General features: G+C 49.1%; 1 long non-coding RNA gene across 3 annotated transcripts in view; it reads right to left on the bottom strand.

Annotated features, from left to right (window-relative positions):
* LOC123381573 overlaps positions 1–21,820 on the bottom strand; it is a 111,255-nt gene that overhangs the window by 39,477 nt on the left and 49,958 nt on the right. The window contains exon 3 of one of the 3 annotated variants that reach the window (XR_006588731.1): positions 1,921–2,109. The exons of 1 other annotated variant lie outside the window; for it this stretch is intronic. This is a non-coding gene — a long non-coding RNA (uncharacterized LOC123381573). Of the gene's footprint in view, positions 1–1,920; positions 2,110–19,927; positions 20,341–21,820 lie in introns of those variants that run through there. One more of the 3 variants, XR_006588732.1, reaches the window with a different exon arrangement.

Here is a 21,820-nt window from a genome sequence, read left to right as displayed (position 1 = left end):
TTGTTCAATTCTGATTCCTGATGTATAGAAGGAGGCAGAGATGCCAACCCCGTGACAAGGTCAGGTCACTGCTTGTAGTAGACACAGAAGGGGCTTACTCCACCGAGTTCTTCTTAGCTCTCCTGACCACTTTCCTTGAGAAGGCAAATCAGAGAAGCAACAAGTCTGAAGTTTAGAATTACACTGAAGAAGATTCAGCTTTGCGGTGTCTGGGTGGCTCAGTCAGTTAAGCGTTGGACTCTTGATTTCGGCTCAGGTCATGATCGCGTAGTTTGTGAGTTCGAGCCCCACATCGGGCTCGCTGCTGTCAGCATGGAGCCCACTTCCTCTGTCCTCTCTCTCTGCCCTTCCCCTGCTCACACTTTCTCTCAAAAATGAAATAAACATAAAAAAAAAAAAAGATTTAACTCTCTTACTCTGAAGCCATATTCATTGACTCAGAAAACCCCATCACATCGCCAGGCCTGCAGGAATGAGTGACCGGAAAAGAGCAGGGTGGATGAGTCATCTAAGAGGAGACATATTCCGTTAGCAGGAAGGTGCCATTAAAATCCTGTAAATTAGTGATAAATTCCCCACATAACCTTCCTTGCCGCCCTCATTAAAACGTGTCCTTCTGCAGGTCCCATACACAAATCCCTGCCCCTTGAAAACGTGAATCCCTTCCCTAACGTTGGAATCCCCTTTACAGCTCAGCAGTTTACAAGCAATGCTTGAATACCACCAGCAATGGGGGACTCACTATCTCAAAAAGTAGTTCAGTCCATTGCCAGACGATTGTCATAATCAAGCTCCTCTTTATAATGGGCTGAAATCTCACCCTCCCTACATCCGTGGGGAAGGCAAAGGGCCAGCATTGTTGCTGGATCAGAGTGGGAAAGTCTTTCCTATCCAGTGAAAGAAACTTCTTTCCTTTTATTTGCTGGTGCAACCAAACATTTAATTATAAAAGCTTCTCCAAGGCAATAGATGTTAAAAATTAAGATGAATACACTCATTTTGGCCAATAGCACAAACTGCTATTACTCTGAAAGTCCCAATTCATTACTGTATATTGTAACGGAACATTAACACTCGCATAACGACCTCAAGACCTGTCTCGCATGCACAATCAGTATGCCTTGCCCAGGCTCCTTTATACCCAGGAAAGCAAGAAAAAAAACCCAGATGCCTCGGAAAATTGCCTTTCCAGAGGAAACGCCGACAGACCTTTAATTACAATAACTGGCCATGCACAGGCCGATGCCACAACTCAATCCCTGGGCCAGGCCCGATGACAGAGGGGCTGGGGAGGGAGGTGGTGGAGAATCTGATGGCTCCAAGTTCTCCAGCTCTCCCCCCACCTGAATGCCCTTCTGCTGCTGCACATCATCCCCCTGCTGGGGGCTGCCTCAGTCTCCCCACCTGAGCGCCAGGGAGAGCTGGCTAAAAGTAACGCAAGGACCCAGGGACCCTTCTCTAGGGACCCCATCCTCCACCCCAGTAACATCCAGGTACCTTGGAGACAAAAAGCAGCTCTCAGGCAGACCCTATCATCCCCTGCTTTGCAAACCTTTGATGGCTCCCACCGCCCTTGGGATAAAATCTCAAGTCCTGACAGAGAACCACAGACTGTGTGGTTCAGTGCCAGCCTACCCCTCCGGCCTCTTTCTCTTCCCTTCCTACTACTCTGGACTATCTTCTCTCTCTCAATTCCTCCCTGATTCAGAGCTCCTGCACATGCTGTTCCCTCCATCCCATTCCTCTCACTTCTGGGCTGGCTAACTCCCCCTCCTTTGTCAGGCCTCAGTTGGTCCCCCTAGATGGGAGAGCCAGAGTGACGGGGACACAGGAATGGGCCATGTTTCTCTCCAACCTGCTCTAGATCAAGGCCTCAAGGCCTATTCATCTTATCAAGTCAGCTGTGGCTTGAGCACCAAGTCTTCTCAAATAGGAATTTTATTAAGAGCGCAGATGCATAATGTCAGGCCCATCCTAATTTGTTAGTGCTATGAACTTGTAGACAACCCTGAGAACAGGTGCTCCTCCACTCCTGGCCTCACGGTGCCGTGGCCGCGAAACGGGCCTGTGGTCACGAAGAGCTTATTTTGTTTCAGGTGGGACAATATTCTGAAACAGAAATGAATATTTTTTTAAGTTTATTTATTTAGTTTTTAGAGGGGGGAGGGGCAGAGAGCAAGGGAGACACAGAATCCCAAGCAGGCTCTGTGCTGACAGTGCAGAGCCCAATACGGGGCTCAATCTCAGGCACCGTGAGATGATGTCCTGAGCTGAAATCAAGAGTCAGATGCTTAACCATCTGAGCCACCCAGGTACCCCCAGAAATGAATATTTTATTTTACTTTTTTATTTTATTTTATTTTATTTTATTTTATTTTTATTTTATTTATTTTTAATGCTTATTTATTTTTGAGACACACAGCGTGTGAGCAGGGGAGGCAGAGAGAAAGGGAGACACAGAATCCGAAGCAGGCTCCAGGCTCTGAGCTGTCAGCACAGAGCCTGATACAGGGCTTGAACTCACAAACAGTGAGATCATGACCTGAGCCGAAGTCAGATGCTTAACCGACTGGGCCACCCAGTTGCCTCAGAAATGAATATTTTAGAAGAGTATTTCCATTAACCACTCGACCTTTTCCTCATTTCAGTCAACTTGGCTAGTATTCTGTGGGGTGTGACCCATCAGCAAGCAATGAAGTCAACGTAATAGGTGACAACTCCAATTTAAAAATAAAAAGCGTGGTGGGTGGTAAACCCCAAAACGTGTGGGACATGAACCAATGGGTCCTGGGCTTCACATCCCAAGGGGACCCTCGGAGGGCTGTTGGATCCCCAGAGAGGGGACCCCAGAGATTCAGGCAGGGCCTCAACTTTCTCCCCGAGGCCCCTGCACCCAGCAAGGTGTGCCGCAGAGGTGGCACAGAAGAAGAAGCCCCTGAAGGGTTTTCTCACAGAGGGGTAATGGAGCTGACTCAGTGGCCCCTGGTGTGGGGCGTGGCTGAGGGTGGGGTGAATGGATGGCTGCCCCGGCAGGTACCCCTAATAACCTCAGCACTCCATAAGGGCCTTGGGACTCAGAACCAGCCTCAGAAAAAGAGGGTGTAGGAAACTGACAGGGGCTCAGGAAGGAATTAAAGTCAGTGATAGAAATTATTGTTAAGATCTAGATCTAGATATAGATATAGAGACAGAGATAGATGTAGATATAGATATAGATACAGATACAGATACAGATACAGATACAGATACAGATATAGATATAGATATAGATATAGATATATAGCCACCAGAGTGTTCATTGCTTTGTGTTCAAGGGCCCTGGAATGGTTGTGTCAAGGGAGCGGGCTTCTCTTCCCCTGGAAGACAGACCCTAGTCCCTCCTCTGCCCTCAGTAGAGGTAGGGAGATGATAATAGCTGATGATAATACCTTCAGTGCCAAGCCCTGGTCTGCAGACTTCATCTAGATTTAGCCATGTAATTCTCCAACAACACCCCATTATGATGTGATGATATCCATTTTAAATCGGGGGGAGGGGGCACCTGGGTGGCCCAGTCAGTTAAGCATCCAACTTCAGCTCAGGTCATGATCTCACAGTTCGTGAGTTCGAGCCCCACATTGGGCTCTGCGCTGATAGTGGGGATCCTGCTTGAGATTCTCTCTCTCTCTCTCTCTCTCTCTCTCTCTCTCTCTCTCTCTCTCTGCTCTTCCCTACTTGTGTTTTTTTCTCTCTCTCAAAATAAATAAACTTTAAAAGAAAATCAGGGGGAAATGGAGGCCCGGGGAGGTTAAGTGACTTACCCAAGGTCACATCACCAACAAACACCAGTGCTGGGACTTGAACCTGGGCACTCTGGTTCTAGAACATGGGCTGGGAACCACCACACTCCATTCTACACCTAGCCTCTCAGACTCACCCTTCCACCAGGGGAGGCCTGGGGCATAGCATGGGGTCTCCTCTCTGCCATTTAATAGCCATATGACCTGAACAAATCACCTCTTCTTCATGCCCCAATTTACCACCGCAATGTGGAATAATTCCAGCTTCTCAGAGCTGTTCTGAGAATCCAGAGTTATTTTGATACAAAGCACTCAAGATGGTCCCTGACAATATATAATTAGTTTCCAACAAATAGTGGTTATTAATAATTACACAATAGTGTTAATGGGTATAAAGGCCCTTTGTAAACTGCACATGGGACAGTGCTCCTAGGACATGACCATGGAATCTTTCAGGTCTGGGTTGAAATCAGGGTGACCAGTTCCCTGGTTTGCCTGGCATTGTCCTGGTTTAACACTGAAAGTCTCATGGCTCTGAAAACTCCTCACTCCCAAGCAAATCAGGCCAACGCACCATACTGGGAGTCCTGCTCCTTTCTGACTGCACGAGTGGGAGGGTCACCTTACCTCTCAGACCGGTTTCCTCAATTGTACAATGAAGATAACGTTATACACCAGTGGCCCTGGAGCCCACAGCATTAGTACTGACTGGGCACTTGCCGGAAATGCAAATTCTGCCATCCTACACTAGACCAACGGAATCGGAAACTCTGGAGCTGTTTTACAAACCCTTCTGGGGAGTGTAATGCCGTAATGCCTGCTAAGTTTAAGAGTCATTGATATAAAGTACCCGCAGGGTGCAGGAGGCCACATCAGACCAGGTGAGCACCTGGCATTCTGTGAGCCCTCAGTGGCCTGTGGCCATCACCTGTCATCACGAGGGAGGTGGTGGAACCACTGAGGTGGGGGAGGAATGTGACGAGTTGGGTCCTCAGGCCCCCAAACTTCTTTGAAACCGAGAGCTTGACGTGTGTTTGGGTTTTGCCATCAGAACACTGGGTTAACTTCCGGCCTCAGAAAGCTCACTTTCCTCATTGCCATTTAGAGATGACGGGGCTAAAACTCTGAGTCAGTGCCTCCTAGCTGAGGGCAGCAGGCGTTGTGGAACTGGCCATCTGATGGTATTCCTTCTGTGCCCTGTTTCAACTCCGTGGGTCAAGATGTGTGCAATGATAGAGACAGCAACTACCATTTAATGGACCCATAACCATTTCCAAGGTACTTTGTAGTCACCGTGGGACTGGGGTCTGCCTCTGCCCATCAGAGAATTCCCCTGCCCAGCACAGTGCCCAGCATCAATTTAGTGTTGGATACGTCAGGGTTACATACACGACTGAATTTTTTGAGTGCGTAATACACGCCATCTTAGTTAATTCTCATGATAACTCCGTGAATTAGGTGCAATCCTCATCCCCCCATTTTGTCGGCGAAGAAACTGAACGCAGAAAGTTGAGCCGACTTGCCCAGAGCCCCCCAGCTGTGAGAAGCAGGCCTGGGATTCAGAGCCTAATTTTCCTCTGTGCCATGCCTGCTTTCAAGAAGGTGCTGTGGGTGTGCTGGGCTTAGCCCAAATACCAGCTCCTCTGAGAAGTCTTTCTAGACTCCTGCCCCCAACCCCCTTGCCCTGATCACACATGTCATGACCCCCTCTTTGGACCTCGATAAGGCTGACACTGCCTTGCCATTGTTTATGCACATGTCTGGTTTAGTCTCTCCAAGACTGATCGGTTTATCTCTGCCACTGAGTCCTTGGCGAAAGTTTGGTAGATGGTGGATGAACCTGGAGATCCAAGGAATGGACTGGAGCTCTGGTCTGTGGGGGGCAGGAAGTGAGCACTCACTACCTAACTTAAGTAAAGTGAAAGTGAATTGAAATCTGGCGGACAAGGGCAAGACCATGGGGGCACTGAGCCCCCAAGCTCACCTTATGATATTCTCAAGAACCACAACATGGTGACTGGCCATACCTTTTGGGCTTGGCTCTTCCAGAAGATACCAAAACTGAGGCCAAATTTGGCTTCCTCCAATAACACTCCATTTGCTTGCTGTGTTCCCAGTAATATAGTGCTTCACCCATGACTTTTTAAAACAATGAAAATGTAAAATTAAAGGGCCCAGCTACAAGGAGAAAGATGAATGATCAGGACTGATAAGTTTGATTTAGTATCCATTTCTAAGAAAACGAGGGAGTGTTGACATTACCCAGAGCACCCTGAATACAGATTCCTCTTCTTTCCCAAGATTTCAGGGAACAGAAGGTTGAACAGCCCCTACCAACCCTTGGTTGATTTAAAGGTTTTCCAATTTGTAAACAAATATATTTAGAAAAAGACCCCCAGTGGGAGAACTAAGTCAAATTCCTTTTGTCAAGGAAACTGTTGTCAGACATATTTTTCCTTGAGTTTCCAAAGCCAGGCTCTTAACCTTGGCTATTAAGACAGAGTCGCTATAAAAAACACGAATGTTAATTTTGAAAAATCTCAACCTCACCATCCTTGGGGAAGTTGGATTTGCCAGAACCACTTTTTCCCTTGTGTTACGGTTGTTACTGTACATGTGCTCCTTATCTTTCTTTCTAGATTGTCAGCCCCTTGAGGGAAGAGTCCATTAAACCACTCATCTTTCACCCCTCCTGTTTCCTAGGGTTCCCTGCGTCTTGCGTCCAGCAGCCGTGGCAAGCTGGTGCTACTTGCTGAGAAGAATGGTTGCAGGGATTAGATGAGCAAGTCTATCCCCACCCCTGCCTGTAAACCTGGCAAAGGAAGGTTAGCTTGTATTAGTTTAGTGATGGGGACAGTTAGGGTGACCAGCCACCTTGGTTTGCCAGGGACTGCAGTGTTCCCAGATGGACAGGTCTGGGTGAACCTGGACAAGCTGGTCACCCTTGGGATGGTGGTGACACCCAAGTGTGGACGACTTGACAGGAACGGTGCCGGGCAATTTATGTGGATTATCTCGCTTAAATCTCACAGCGGCCCTGTGAGCTAGTTGTCATTATCTCATTTTACAGAGGCAGAAATGAGAGCTTTGTCCTATCCCTTTGGCCACCAGCTCCGTCCCCTTAGAATACTGATTTCTAAACAAAGAGATGGCTTAGTTGTTGTTTGCTGCACTGCAGTAAGTTGAACGCCTGGCTTCCTCCAGATTCTTCACTCCTCTCTGCAGCCACACCCTTGCCATGTGACTTGCTTTGGCCAATAACACGTGGACAGAAGTGTCCCTACCAGAACCAATCTCAGGCCTCCCTTGCATGTTTCTGTTCATCCTCTTGAGCGTCTCCCATCCCCTTGAGAAGAGCATGCCCTGGCCAACCTGCTGGTCCAAGGAGCCTGGGAGAAGCACGGGGCAGAACTGCCTGGCTGAGTCACACCCCTGCAACGAGAAGAAGAGGTGCCCAGACAAGACCAGCTTCCATCAGCCAAACGCCTGCTGACCCGCAGATGGGTATGTGTTCATAAATAATTGTGCTAATAGATAATTATTTTTAAGTGCCTGAGATTTGAGGTTTGTTACACAGCCCTAGCTGACTGATACATCCACCAACTGGCCATCATGATGCGGATGCGCAGATTTGCTGCTAAAGTTGTCTGATGAGCTAAGCTTATGCATTACGTCTGCCTAAGTGTTCCTGATTGCTGGGGTTTTAATTTAGGGGATGGTTGCTATTCCTTTCAGGGGCGTTTCTAGAGGGTTAGAAGGGAAGAGGGAGGAGGGTGCTTTCTGTGTGCCCAGTTCAGCGCTTTTAGGCGTTTCTTGCTTTGGTCAAGTTACATGGACTTGTTGCTGGCCCTGGGCTAGCCCCTCCCTCTCTAGGCTTCCGCCTCCCCACAACTAGCTAGCATTTGGGACTGGACGTGAGCTCTGCTGGCTGGCACAGAGCAGCCATGTGTAAGGTGGTTTTGCACAAAGGGGTTGGTGACAGACCAGGTTTTCTGTCCTGCTGCTGCTGGCTTTGTGAGCTGTGTGGCCTCGGGCAAGCTGCTTCACCTCTCTGATCTCAGTTCTCCTCTCTGTAAGGGGGTCACTGTGAAACCTGGATGCGGTAAGGTACGTAATGGGCCTGCCACAGTGAGGCCCTCCATCAGTGGCGTGTGTTAAGAACATGGTACAACCGGTTAGTCTCCTGTAATCAGTCATCTCAAGAGAGCAGCCGGTTACCTTCAACAGAGTAAATACTTTTCCTCCGCTGCTTCGTTTCAAGCATTCGCGCCTTAATTTTACAGTCGCACTTACAAAAGAGTTATTTACAGGGCAGAGGGACAGGATGGCCTGCCTCCTCAAAACAGTTTCACAAATTCCCTCCGCTTCCTGTTAAGATATTAGCGCCCAGTAATTGTCGCTCTATATAAATGTGGAGCCTCGGCAGCGAACGCGCGCCCTGTAGTAATTGTGAGTTGTCTTGACGCTAATTACATAGGGGAGCCTGTTTAATTGCCAGTTAAATTGACTGTGTGTGTTTTCTCTAATCTGTGTTTCCGGGCAAGTTGGATGACATCAGCTCCTCGTTGGACTAAGCATGAATTTGGAAGACCCGCAGAGGCCGCTGCGGGGAAAAGTGAGGCTGGTGGAGGGCGGGTGGGGAAGGGCGGCCAAAGACAACGGGACTGTTGTGCGGTTCACGGGAGCCAGCCCGGGTCTCCTGGAAGTTGAGGAAAGGAAGACGACCTGGAGGAGACTCCAGGGAGGGCTCCAAAGGGCAGGACATGCATCAGCTGAGTCCCTCCTGACAGCATCCCTCACTGGCTGTGCCTGCGTGTTCCCCTCCAGACCTCTGCTGAGGCTGGTCCTTCTGTCTGGAGTAAGGGTCCCAGTCCTTGGCACCCTCCACCCTCTAACTCCACGTCTGTAGTGTCATTTAATGCCACCTTTTCCATGAAGACTTTCTTGATTTCCCAGTTGGAAGAAAGGGTCCTCTCTGGTCTAAACCCCCAGAACTTCTCTGTATACTCCTGAGTTCATGCCCACATTCTTCCTTGTATTTGAACTGAGAACCAAAGTATGAGTTCCCTGAAGACAGGTCATGCCTCCTCCAGAGAGAGTGCTTAGCAACAGAAGGCAGGAATCAGGACAGAGGGGGAGACAGGAGGAGGAGGAGGGAAACAGGAGGAGGGGGAGGAGGAGGAGAGGTGGCAGAGGAAGAAAAACAGGAGTAAGAATAGCAACTTATACTTTTTTGTGGTGTGTGTGTGTGTGTGTGTGTGTGTTCACACACCAAGCACTGTTCTAAGTACCTCATCCTTGTTAATTCATTTAATCTGCCCCATAATTCTGAAGTAGGTACCATTATCAGCCCCATTTCACAGATGAGGAAACTGAAGACCCTGAAAAGCTAAGCAACTTGCTAACAGAGCTTAAGCAGTAGATCCAGGACTACCTGTGAGCTTTCAACTCCAGGGCTGAGCTATCTTGAAGGAGGGAAGGGAGGGTGGGAAGAGGGAGGCAGGGAGTGGGAGGGGGAGGCAGGGAGAGGGGAGGAGGGAGAGGAGGAGAGTTGAATTCCATAGCATGAGTTCTCCTGATGTTTAAAAACCTCTCCAGCCTTCCACACACGCTTTCTCCTTAGCTCAAAAGCTAAATTAGAGTGGATTGCACTCTCCTCACTTTCGTAATTTAGATAAAAGTAAAATTTTGTCTGAGAGCAGAAGCAATTATAGCGCGGGTTTTGTGATTAACTTGATTAACAGTGTTTCACTCTAAAAATGATCCCCCCTCCCTTTGCTGGCATACTGTAATCAGAGCCCCGTCTTTCAACTGTGGTACAGCTGCTCTTTCTCTCCCCCACTCCCCAAAAAGGATTTTGACATAAATACTTATTAGGGAGGACTCTAGGCTGTGGCTGGGACAGTTGAGCAAAGAAGAGGAAAACGTCTCTCTCCACATTAGCATCTGTAGCCCGTTAAAAGGCGGTCGCCCGCTACCCCGGTTACTGACAAAGATCCCAATTATGCAGCAATGAAATATACATACGTGATACAGGAGGGCTTATACATTTTTAATTTTTTTTTCAAAGAGAAAACGTTCAGAGAAAACTCTAATTAGAGATTTCGGTTCTTTAAGAGGAAAATGATATGTGGTTTCAAGAGAGATTATTTGGGGTTATCGGTGGGCAGTTGTGAATCCTTCCAATCTCAGGTTTCTGGTCCTGGGCAAGGGACTGGAGTGGACTGGGAGGTTATGGAAATGCTGGGCTTTCTGCCTGATGAGCTTTGAGATTGGAATCCCAGGTGGGTTTGGGGCTCAGCCACCACCTCCCCTGGGACACTCCTCTGGGCTCCCAGGACTCACACTCTCTTCTGTTCCCTGACTCTTTTTTTTTTTTTAATGTTTATTTATTTTTGAGAGAGAGACAGAGCATGAATGGGGAAGGAGCAAAGAGAGAGGGAGACACAGAATCCAAAGCAGGCTCCATGCTCTGAGCTGCCAGCACAGAGCCCAGCGTGGGGCTTGAACTCACGAACTGTGAGATCATGACCTGAGCCGAAGTCGGATGCTCAACCAACAGAGCCACCCAGGGTGCCTCTGTTTCCCCAGTTCTGAGGCCAGCTTCCTACCAGCCCTGCCCAGACCTTCCAGACCACCAGGGTAGCAGCTGCTACTTCAGAGTCCCCACTGCCAGCCAGGAGCTCCACAGAATCCTCTAGACTAACCAGACCTACCAGCCCGGAGGTAGGATTTGCTATTACCTTCGTGGTGGCAGATAATGAAATGAGCTTTAAGAGCTCAGGTCACTTATCCAGGGCCACACAGCACTCAGTGGTGGATCTGTATTTGAACCCCTGCGTGCGGCTCCGGAGCCCCAGCTTACTCCCCCTGGCTCTTCAGACGCCCGAGAATCACAGTGTTACATCTCAGAGGGACTGTGGAGAGGGGTGACCATCCCACTCCGCAGCAGTGGAAACTGAAGCAGCAGAGGAAAGTGTCTGGGGCCACAGAGCCCCCAGTCTGAGGTAGGCCTGGCTCCCCAGCCCCTCCACTTGGGGTCAGACCAGCTCTGTCCAGCCTTCCTCTGTACTGACCGGTATGAACTGAATTTGGTCCCACCCCCACCAGTCGAGATGTTGGAGCCATAAGCCCTAATATGACCGTATTTGGAGATGGGGGTCTTCAAGGAAGAGATTAAGGTTAAATGAGGTCATGAGGGTGGGGCCCTAATCCGACAGGACTGGTGTCCTTCTAAGAAGAGGGGACACCAGACGTGTGTGCATACAGAGAAAAGGCCACGTGAGGACAGAGCGAGAAGGGGGTCATCTACAAGCCAGGACAAGAGGTCACACCAGAAACCAGCTGGCACTTTGATCTTGGACGTCTGGCCTTCAGACATGCAAGAAAATGAATTTCTGTTGTGGAAGGCCCCAGTCTGTGGCATTTTGTGTGGCAGCCGGACTCCTTTTCCTGGAATCCACAGGCTTTTCCTACAGACGTGTCTGCAATGGCCGGATCGTCTTTAAAACCTTTCCAGACCCTCCAACACCAGTGTGAGCACAAAAATCCCACACATTACAAGTTCCCCCCTTCCGAGCCTCTGCAGTTTATCTAGAGTTTCTCACTGAAATGGAGTTTCTGCAAACTCCATGTCACTGATGCGCTCAGATTTTTTAGTGTATCTTTATCTCCCATTTATCCTCCACGCAGGCAATCAAATCTGGAAACCTAGAGCCTTCTCTCTTTATTACTCCATGCATCGTGGCAGCGTTCTCCAGGGGACGGCAAAGCAGAAGTGACGGGGGCACGTATCACCAAGAGGAACTCTGGGGCTACATTGGGTTGAAATCCCAGTTCAGCCCCCTGGTCAGGTGGGTGGCCTTGAGTAACTTCACTGACCTCTCTGGGCCTCAGTTTACCCATCTGTAACTCTCTGGGCCTCAGTTTCCCCATCTGTAAAATGGGGATCGTAATAATTGTACAGAACTCACGGGACTGAAGTTAAATCAGGTTACTCACTGAAAGCACATAGACTAGAGGACAGAGTAAACCCTCTATGGAAGCATGGTCATTGTCACTGCACAAGTGCTTGGGCTGAGCTGTACGACACAGTCCTTCTGCAGGTTTAAGCTGCAGCTTCATACGTTCCAACCGAATATCTATTGAACACTCAATAGATATTAGATGCTGCATGTCACAGACGCCACTAGGGTAAGTGCATACGGACGGCGACGCCCAGAGAGGGCCGGGCCACACCTGGCAGAGAGAGAGAGAGCAGTGCAGGGATTCAAACCCAGGCCTCCTGGTTCTCAGCCTCCTGGACACGCAGACGTCCCTGGCAGCCTGAGCCACATCTCTGAGCCCCCAGTCCAGCTCCTTCTCCACTGCACCTCCCTCCTCGCGCCCAGATGGAGGCAGACAGCCTGCAGGTTGAGAGACAGGGCTGGCAGAATTTTCATCCTCTTCTTCCCTGTCCCACCATCCCAGAGGGGCCCACAGGGGTCCATCTCTGCCACACGAGCCCTCGGGCCTCATCGGCCCCCTCCCATCCAGCCCTCAGCTGGCCTCCTGATTTCCCATCCTGTGCCACCAGCCTCCTTCCTGCCTTTCCTGGGGCGGGCTCAGGCCTGGCACCACTCCAGAACGGCTTAATCAGAATAAATCCTGAGAAAGCACATGTATTATTTATTCCAGCAAAGGTTAAATAATTTGATGAATTTCTCAGGACGCTGCCGGAATGCTGATGGCCTCTTGGAAAACACACACACACACACACACACACACACACACACACACACACACAAACAGAAACCCAACGGATTTCTCTCCATACGTGCACACACACACACATACATGCACATGCAGGAGCTACTGTCACCTGTCCCATGTCACTTGCCCCATGTTGGCTCACGTAGGAAACAGGATGGGCAGCCCCCAGTAACGCCAGCTCTGGGCCCCTGGAGAGGACATAGATTTTCCCTCTCGCTGCCTGGAGATGACGGCTCCGCCCCCTGGCCCCTCTGGCATGATGCATTATCTGGAGCTGACTGTGCCTTTGATTCTGCAAATGGCCAAGGAAAGCCTATTGATTTACAGGCCCAAATGATGGCCTTGCCTGAAACATACTTGTTTATGGGGCTCCTTGCGCTGCAGCCTCTGGGGCTGTTGAAATCAAGGAAGGGACTTTCGGGGAGACAGGACAGCATTGGGAGAAGCCCCTGCCTGGGTGACTGAGACCTCTTGCCCTTCTTGCCCACGGCTGCTACCGCGGGTGGGCTCACCTGAGTCAAGTGGGGAGGCCAGAAATAGAGGCGAGTTGGAACAGGTAACAGGTAAGCTCTGTTCTCATTCTCCTCTTTCCTTCCTCTTCTTCCCCTTGTCCCGCTCGCCTTCTCCTCCTATTCCTCCTCCTGGCTGTAATCGTGGCTGTCGTTCACCTCCAAGTGCATGTGCCAAGCATGGGGCTGAGCGTTTTATGCACATCACGTCCTGAAATCCTCCCAACGGCCCCGGTGAGCTGGGCACTTGCATTTAAATCTCCATTTAAGAGATAAATCGTCCCGGAGGGGTTCAGTGAGTTGCCAAAGGGCACAGAACCATCAGGGAGAGCCAGGCTTCTCACCGCCTCTCTGGGCACCAGGCCCACACTCCTTGGGCTCCGCCACGCAGACAGGACAGGGAAAGAGCGTGGGCCTTGGAGGCAGATGACCGAGGGGGAGAGCGTGTTCTCCACGTGCAGCTGCGTGGTGCTGCGAAGGTTTCCCGGTGCCCCGTACCTGGGAAATGAAGATGACCAGTGTCCCTACCTCGTAGGGTTGGGCTGGGTTCATATCATGAAGGATGCTCAGAGCATCCTTCCTGGCACAGAGTCAGAGCTGAGCACTGTTTCAGTACCACTGTGTTCCCTGTGCGACTTTGACTTAGCAGCCACACCCCCCACAAACTTGACACATGCTTCTCTGTCACATAGATTCATCCAGTCCTTAATTCCCAAACAACCCATTTTACAGACAAGGAAAAAGAAGTGTCAGAGAGGTGTGGCGGAGGGTCTGGCGGTTTCAGAGCACCCCTTGGGGAGGCAGCAGAAGTGAAGATGAGGGGTGCAGTCCTTGGGGCGCAGAGACCTGAACAGGAGTCACGGCTCTGGCCATTCTGTGGCAGGAGCAGGGGACCGAAGCTCTGGCTGTCTGACCTTTGACTTCTCTTCAGGGAAAAAAGGGGGGGAAATACCACCTATATCATAAAGTTATTCCTTCCGTGGACCTGGCACTGGACTAAACACCGCACAGGCATTTTCAGACTTGACCTTGTGCGTGTGGACGTCACGCTGTGCCTGGGACGCGGTACTCAGCAGATGGCGGCTGCCACCTTCCCTGCTGAACTGCCCTCCCGGCCGCCCCAAGTCCGCCGTCCTAAAAGCTCCCTCCCTCTGCCTCCTTGCTTCTGGGGGTTCTGCACCCCTCCTCCCCACTTCTGCTCCTGTTTGACCTCCCCATCCCACCCCCCTCCCCCAATAAAACTCATCGCCTTTTACTTTCCTTCTGCTTCTTCAGCCCTTTGGATGTGACCGTGGGGACCGCCCTTTGGTGTGCAGCCTGCTGTACTCAGGGACACTGCCTTCCATCCCACTGTGTTTGGTGCTCTGTTCCCTGGCAGAGAACAGACGTGTCTTCCTTTGCTTTGCCTGGGTGGAGCAGGGGTGGGGGTGGAGGTCAACAGACGCTCTATGAACCTCCGAGCTTCTGAGGATAGAGGCTGGACGCTTCATAAGCCTCCCCCAGACCAAGTGCTCCTCCAAGACAGGCACAGGGTTCACCTCTCTGTTTCTGGCAGCCCTTCAGGGGCTCAGCACACAGTAGGTGTCCAGAAAATGTTTGCCAAGCCCCCAGCTAAGCCTGGACCCAGGGCCCCCAGTGTGGTTCCCCCAGCAGTTAATCTTGCCAAACAACATCTTGCCCTGGACACAGGGGATGTGATTTATAGAATTAGAAGCATATACTGGAGTAATTTCAGAATGTGGTCTTTCAGTGTATTTGTGTTAGTCACGAATACTACTGAGAGCTGCCTCATGAGGTAGAACTGAATGTTAATCCACTGGTCATGCAGTCAGGGCCGCAGGTCACTGAGAGGCATCCAGATTATTTAAAGCCTGTGGTGGCTTCTTTCCATGATTTCAGTCATCCATGAAAGGTGAGAAGAAATGGTGGAAAAGCTACCAAAATGAATATGGAACAACTGTCAGAACAGTGTTAGTCTATGGGCATTGCTTCTAACTCTGGGTGAATAACAGGTATACCCAACTTTCCACCCATTCATATATACATCCAGCCACTCATCCACCCATCCACCCATCTACCCATCCACGCATCTACTCATTCACCCATCCAACCACCTATCCAGCCATTCAGCCACTCACAAGACGGATGATGGGTCAGCTGCAGCTCCTGTTTGCCACAATTCATTGGCCCGAATGCTTCAAAAGGATTATGAGACCCTTGTATTAGTCAGGTTGGGCTGCCATAACAAAATACCACAGATTCAGTGGTTTAAGCAATGTATTTTCTCACGGTTCCGGGGACTGGAAGTCTGAGATCAGGGTGCCAGCATAGTTGAGTTCTGTTCTCTCTTCCTGGCTCCCTCTCTTCCTGCTCACACAGCCTTTCCTCAGTACATGTGCATGAGGAGAGAGAGATCTCTTTCTCTTCCCCTTCATAACTATAAGGCCACCAATCCTATCAGGTCAGGACCTTACCCTTATCACCTCATCTAACCTTAACTGCCTCCTAAAATCCTATCTCCAAGTTCAGTCACATTGGGGATTAGGGCTTCAACACAAATTTGGGGGGAACACAATTCAGACCATAGCAACCCTCAAGGACAGGAATATCTTAAGTCCTCTCTTCCCACGCTCATAGCCTAGCAGGATACAAATGAAAAAAACATCTGCTCACCTACTATTTGGCCTTGACCAATTCTATCCCAAATACAATGGGAAGTAAGAAGAGCAGGATGGAATATTTGGAGGCAAGCAGATACGGATTTAATTCCAAGCTCTGTCATTCAGCTGGATAAGAGACAGGATTTAATCTCTCTGCACCTTAGTTTCTCCATCTGTAAAATGGGGCTAATTATGACACCTATTTCATAAGATGAGATCCTTTATGTCAACTGCACAGCATAGCTTCTAGAACAGAGTAGGCATTTAACAAATGGCAAAGCCGACTATTATGAGGGGGGCCCACGCCTAAGAAAGAGCATTTCGTAAAGGTGAGAGGCAACTGAGTATAGTGATTAAGGGAGTGAACTCTAGAGCCAGACTTCCAGAATTTAAATCCTAGCTTTGCCTCTTTGTGTTGAATGACCTGGGGCCCGTGCCTCTGTTTCCTCATCTGGAAATATGAAGCCAATAACAGCAGTGTATCTCATGAGAATGGTATGACTTAATACCTCCAAGTTCTTCAGACAGTAAAAATGAAAACTACTGGCTGTGATGATCTGAGAACCAAGGAATCGTGACTGATCTCTAGGGGACAACGCTGCTTCCCTTTGGATGCACTTTGTTAATTTACAATGATTTTTATTACCTTCCGCCACTTGCTGGTGTGAGACATGGGTCGCTCCCTGAGGCACATCCCCGAATCTTCCCTCCCTCTGCGCCTCACCCTGTGAGCTCTGCCTGGGCCAGGAGCACAGGCCCCAGGGCAGACCCCCTAAGTACCCTGGATCCCGCTACAGCCAGTGGGCCAGGCCCCAGTGGGAAGGTATGATTGGAGAGACTGCATGCTGTTCCCCCTTTTTAATTACTGCTTCCTTAATTGAGTCACAAGTGGTGTTTGTGTTGCCATCAAACCCACGAGGACCTTGTTGTTTATGTGAATGACTCTCAGTGGAGTGACAGCTCCGAAATGTGAGATGTTCTGTTTGTACCGATTTTCACAAAGTGACGGGTTTTGGCTACACATTTCCTTCTTAACACGTGGCCTGGGAGCTCATAAAAGGGGCTGGTCTTCCCCCTGCAAAGAATGACATGAAACAGAAAGGAACCCTAATGGCACAGGACCCTGGAACCATGGGACGTTGGAGCCATGGAACCTTAGAGTCTTTGAACCATGGAAGGTCTCCCATCTGCGGCTCGGATGCTCCTAGAGATGGTGAGCTTTGTATCTTACAAGACAGCCCATTCCCTGCCAAGACCACTGGCTGTTGGGATGATCTTCCTTGCTCATTAAGCTCCTTTCTGCATTTCACGGACACTAGCTGAGTCTTCTGGAATAGTCCTATCTAGAGAGGCGGTTGGAATGGAAGACAGTTGGAGGGGGCCAGGATACACTGAGATGCACACTGTCTTCCTTTCTGTTAAGTCAATAGCTATAAACTAAGCCTTACTAGGGTCTGGGCTTGTACTGGCAGCTACAAGGGAGGACAAAAGGAGATTCCAACAGGGCTTTGTCCTTGAGAAGTTCCCACTCAAGCTGGCAAGAACAGCAGTGGTACTTGAGAGAATTAAGAACCGGGTCTGGTGGCATATATTCCACACGTAACCAGGACAGGAAGTCAGGGAAGGCTTCCTGAAGGAGGGGGGGTAGTGTAAACTGGGCCATGAGGGATGAGCACGGTGAGGGAGGATAGGGAGGAGGAGGAGGGGTGAAGGAAACAGGCAACATCTCTAACCCTCAGTGGGTCAAACGCAGTCACATCCTGTGCACTGTCCCCTCGCACGCCCCCTGACCCCCTGGCCAGCCACCAACCCAGAAGGGGGCTGTGTCTGTGAAGCGTCACACTTATTTACTTATTTTTTCAGTTTATGAAAAGATAATTCAGGAGACATTATTTCAATCAGACCCCTGCGCAGTTTAGGACTGCTAATGCTTCCTCTATTAAAAAGGTGTGGAATAATTAGGGTGCTGATGAAGACTGGGGGCAAACTCAGGAGAAATCCATTACCCGGCGCTCAAGGCTTCTCCTGTCCCCTCCGTATCCCCGAGTGACAAATTAACATGAAACAGAACAACGGCTGCTAACACTTAGAGCACATTTAGCTCAGATTGGAAGCTAGGATTTTTAGGGAATGAAGAGTTTCGTGGCTCAACCTTGGAACAATTTGGGATCGCAGAAAGGAGCCAGAAGAGAGTGAGCAGTGTATAGACCAGGGATGAGGGAGGCACGGAAGCCTCAAGGCCCTGGAGCCAGCACTGGATTTGGGGGAGAGGTCTGGGTTTTAATCCTATGGACTTGCAGTGTGACCTTGGGGTACCACAACCTTCTATTTGGGGACAGTGAAAGAGAGAGCCTCACTGGAGGGAAGAAACAGGGAAGACTTCAAAAAACAGAGAAATAGGGGCACCTGGGTGGCTTGGTTGGTTAAGCATCCGACTTCGGCTCAGGTCATGATCTCACCGTCTGTGAGTTCGAGCCCCGCGTCAGGCTCTGTGCTGACAGCTCAGAGCCTGGAGCCTGTTTCATATTCTGTGTCTCCCTCTCTCTCTGCCCCTCCCCTGTTCATTCTCTGTTTCTCTCTGTCTCAAAAATAAATAAAGGTTAAAAAAATTAAAAAAAAAACAACAACAGAGAAATAGGGGCACCTGGGTGGCTCAGTCGGTTAAGCGTTTGCCTGATTCTTGGTTTTGGCTCAGGTCGTGATCTCATGGTTCATGAGTTCAAGCCCCGCATTGAGCCCTGCACTGGGCCCCATGCTGTGGGTGCAGAGCCTCCTTGGGATTCTCCCTCTCTGCCTCTCTCTCTCTCAAAATAAATAAATAAAATTTTAAAAAACCAGAAAAATAATAGTAATTAACAGTCACTAACGTTTCTTATGAGCCAGGCAATATTCAAAGGGTTTATTTGTATGAATTCATTTAAACCCCCAACAATTCCCCCAGAGGTAGGTACTATTATTATCCCCATTTAAAATTTTTTTTTTCAACGTTTATTTATTTTTGGGACAGAGAGAGACAGAGCATGAACGGGGGAGGGGCAGAGAGAGAGGGAGACACAGAATCGGAAACAGGCTCCAGGCTCTGAGCCATCAGCCCAGAGCCTGACGCGGGGCTCGAACTCACGGACCGCGAGATCGTGACCTGGCTGAAGTCGGACGCTTAACCGACTGCGCCACCCAGGCGCCCCTTATCCCCATTTTAAAAGATGAAGAAAATTGAGGCACACAGAGCATATAAGTGACCTGGGAGGGGCAGAACAGAAATGGGAACGTAGACATAACTCTAGACAGTGTTGTGGCCAGAACTGGGAGTCCCCAGAACAGAGGAGTATGGCACAGCCCATGAAAGGCTTTCAAAGTCAGGTGTTATGGGCTGAGTGTTCCCACCAAAAAGATGTTGAAGTCCTAACCCCAGCACATGTGCCCGTGACCTTCTTTGGAAATAAGGTATTTGATGACCTTTGGTTAAGGTAAAGTCATGAGGGATGGGGCCCTAATTCAATGTGACTGGTGTCCTTGTGAAAAGGGGAAATTTGGCCCCAGAAACTGACACACACAGAGGGTGATGTGAAGACAGGAAGAATGCCATGTACCAGCTGAGGATCGCCCAAGGCTCCTGGAAGCTAGGAGAAAGGGCGGGACGTGCTCCTTCCTAAACCTCAGAAGGAACCATCTCTGTCAGCACTATGATCTCGGACAGACTTCCAGCCTCTGGGACCATGAGACGATAAATTACCGTTGTTCACGCTGCCCAGTTTGGGGTACTTCCCAACAGCAGCCCCAGAAGACGAACACAACAGGAGAAGGAGATGAGTCCTGGGGACTTGGGCAATAGGGAGCTATTGCAGAATTCTGAGCGAGGGAATCACATGCAATTGGCATTTTGGGTTTTTTTTTAATGTTTATTTACTTTTGAGGGGCGCCTGGGTGGCTCCGACTTAAGCATCCGACTTCGGCTCAGGTCATGATCTTGCGGTCCGTGAGTTAGAGCCCCGCGTCAGGCTCTGTGCTGACAGCTCAGAGCCTGGAGCCTGTTTCAGATTCTGTGTCTCCCTCTCTCTCTGACCCTCCCCCATTCATGCTGTCTCTCCCTGTCTCAAAAATAAATAAACGTGAAAAAAAAATTAAAAAAAAAATGTTTATTTACTTTTGAGAGAGAGAGAGAGCGAGTGCACACAAGTGAGGGAGGGGCAGAGAGAGAGGGAGACACAGCATCCAAAGCAGGCTCCAGGTTCTGAGCCATCAGCACATAGCCAGACGCGGGGCTCGAACTCATGAACCACAAGATCGTGACCTGAGCCGGTCAGACGCTTACCCCACTGAGCCACCCAGGCATCTGCAAATGGTGTTTTCAAAAGATCACTCCAGTGGTATGCGGACCCAAGGTCTGGAAGGGTGGAAATTGGGGAGGCAGGAGAAGAGCCACCACTATCATGTGTGAGATGGTGTGAGAACCGGCCGGGGGCTATGTGGGGACTGTGGGGTGGGGTGGGGCAGAAACCATGAGATGGTCAACAGGAAAGGGATAGTGCCCCCTTTCAGGGCTGCAATAATAATGACGTTAAATAACTGTATTCACTAAATCAACTGCCCGCTTTCATCGCTTCATTCCCCAGGGAAGACTGAAATGCTCTGAGTTAATATCTGAAAGAAAAAAAAATGAAATTCAGGGATCAAACAACTTTTTTTGATGAGGGAAGTGTTATTTCTACCAAGCTAAGACATCAAAGCCTGTGAATAGCGCTTTTTAGGTAATATTAAAGTGGGCTCTAAATAATGTTTGAATATTTCTCTGCTTTTCCCCAGGGATCATAGACAATCTATCCTAGAGGAAAAACACCAGGGATGCCCCAAGCCAGCCTCCTCTCCAGAAGACCAGTAGGTTTCCCTGGAATACAACCCTTGTGAAAATGTGGCTGAAATCACATTTAGCAGCCCAAGCATTAAAATTCACTGTTCTAGGCATAACGTGCATTTCTGTAGATTACATTGGCTAAAAGCCTGACAAACAATTCAACTATGTTTTGACAGTTCTATTCACTTAGATGACCCTTGTATTAGGAGATATATCTGCATTATGGCAAAGCCACCTATAATGTGAGTGTCTGAAAAGCAAATCCCATTTCGTCATTGATTCCTGCAAGTGGTAAATAACTTTCTAATTTACTTGTAATAGTTAGCCTCTGCTGTGTAACAAACCACCCCAAGACTTAGTGACTTATAACAACAACCATTTTATTATTGCTCGTGAGTCTGTGGGTCAACCAGGCAATTCTATAGTTAGCTAGTAGGTTGGGTGAGGGGCTAGAGTGAGCAGTGGAAACTAGTCATGTGTCTCTACCCATCCAATAGGCTGGGCCAGGCTCACTCAGGTGGCCATAGTTTCAGGGCTCTGAAATATATTTTGCAAGCCTCTGCTTGTGCCATATCCCCTAATGCCCCATTAGCCAAAGCAAATCACATAACCACACCCAATTTCCATGTGAAAAGAGAGATTTTGCCTCTAGATGGGAGGACAGGTAATGTCACTTTGCAGGTAGGTACGCTTACAGGGATGGAAGAAGTTTGGACCAAGCTTGCAATCTACCATACTCTTTCTCCTCCTTGTAAAAATAAAGGAGACCAGCATATTGTAACATCTTCTGTGCCAGCAAGGGTCTTTATAATTTATACCTCATTTAACCAGAGAAGTTAATGTAATTCCTTAAGATCACACAGCTAGTCATCACTGGAGCCAAGATGCAGTCTCAGGACCGTTGGAACCTAAATCTTATACTATTCATTTCTGTCTACCGGTTGTGGAGTTGATCGTTTTTGGGTTCTTAGAGCACATTATTCAACCCTTCACTATATTTTAGTCAGTTAGTTTCTGTTCTGTTTTCTCCAGTGTTCGTCATCCAATCTTCACCTGCTTACCTCCAGTGACGGGGAGCTCACTCTCTATCTTGACAACCTACTTAGAGTTGAAAGCTCAATCTATTACAAGCTTCTTTAAAATCAAAATGAGATGCTAAAAAACCTAGGTTTTTGAGGAGAGTTGACAAAGTTTTGTTTAAGTTTTCTTTTCTGCTCTGAAATCTACAGTTTATCTTTGTCAGCTGTCTGGTTTTGTAATTGTGGTTAT

This window comes from Felis catus, chromosome D4 (assembly GCF_018350175.1).
Source record: "Felis catus isolate Fca126 chromosome D4, F.catus_Fca126_mat1.0, whole genome shotgun sequence".
In the NCBI taxonomy this organism is placed as follows: Eukaryota; Metazoa; Chordata; class Mammalia; order Carnivora; family Felidae; genus Felis; species Felis catus.
Note: the sequence above shows the minus strand (reverse complement) of the source record. Positions and strands in the feature narration are given on the sequence as shown.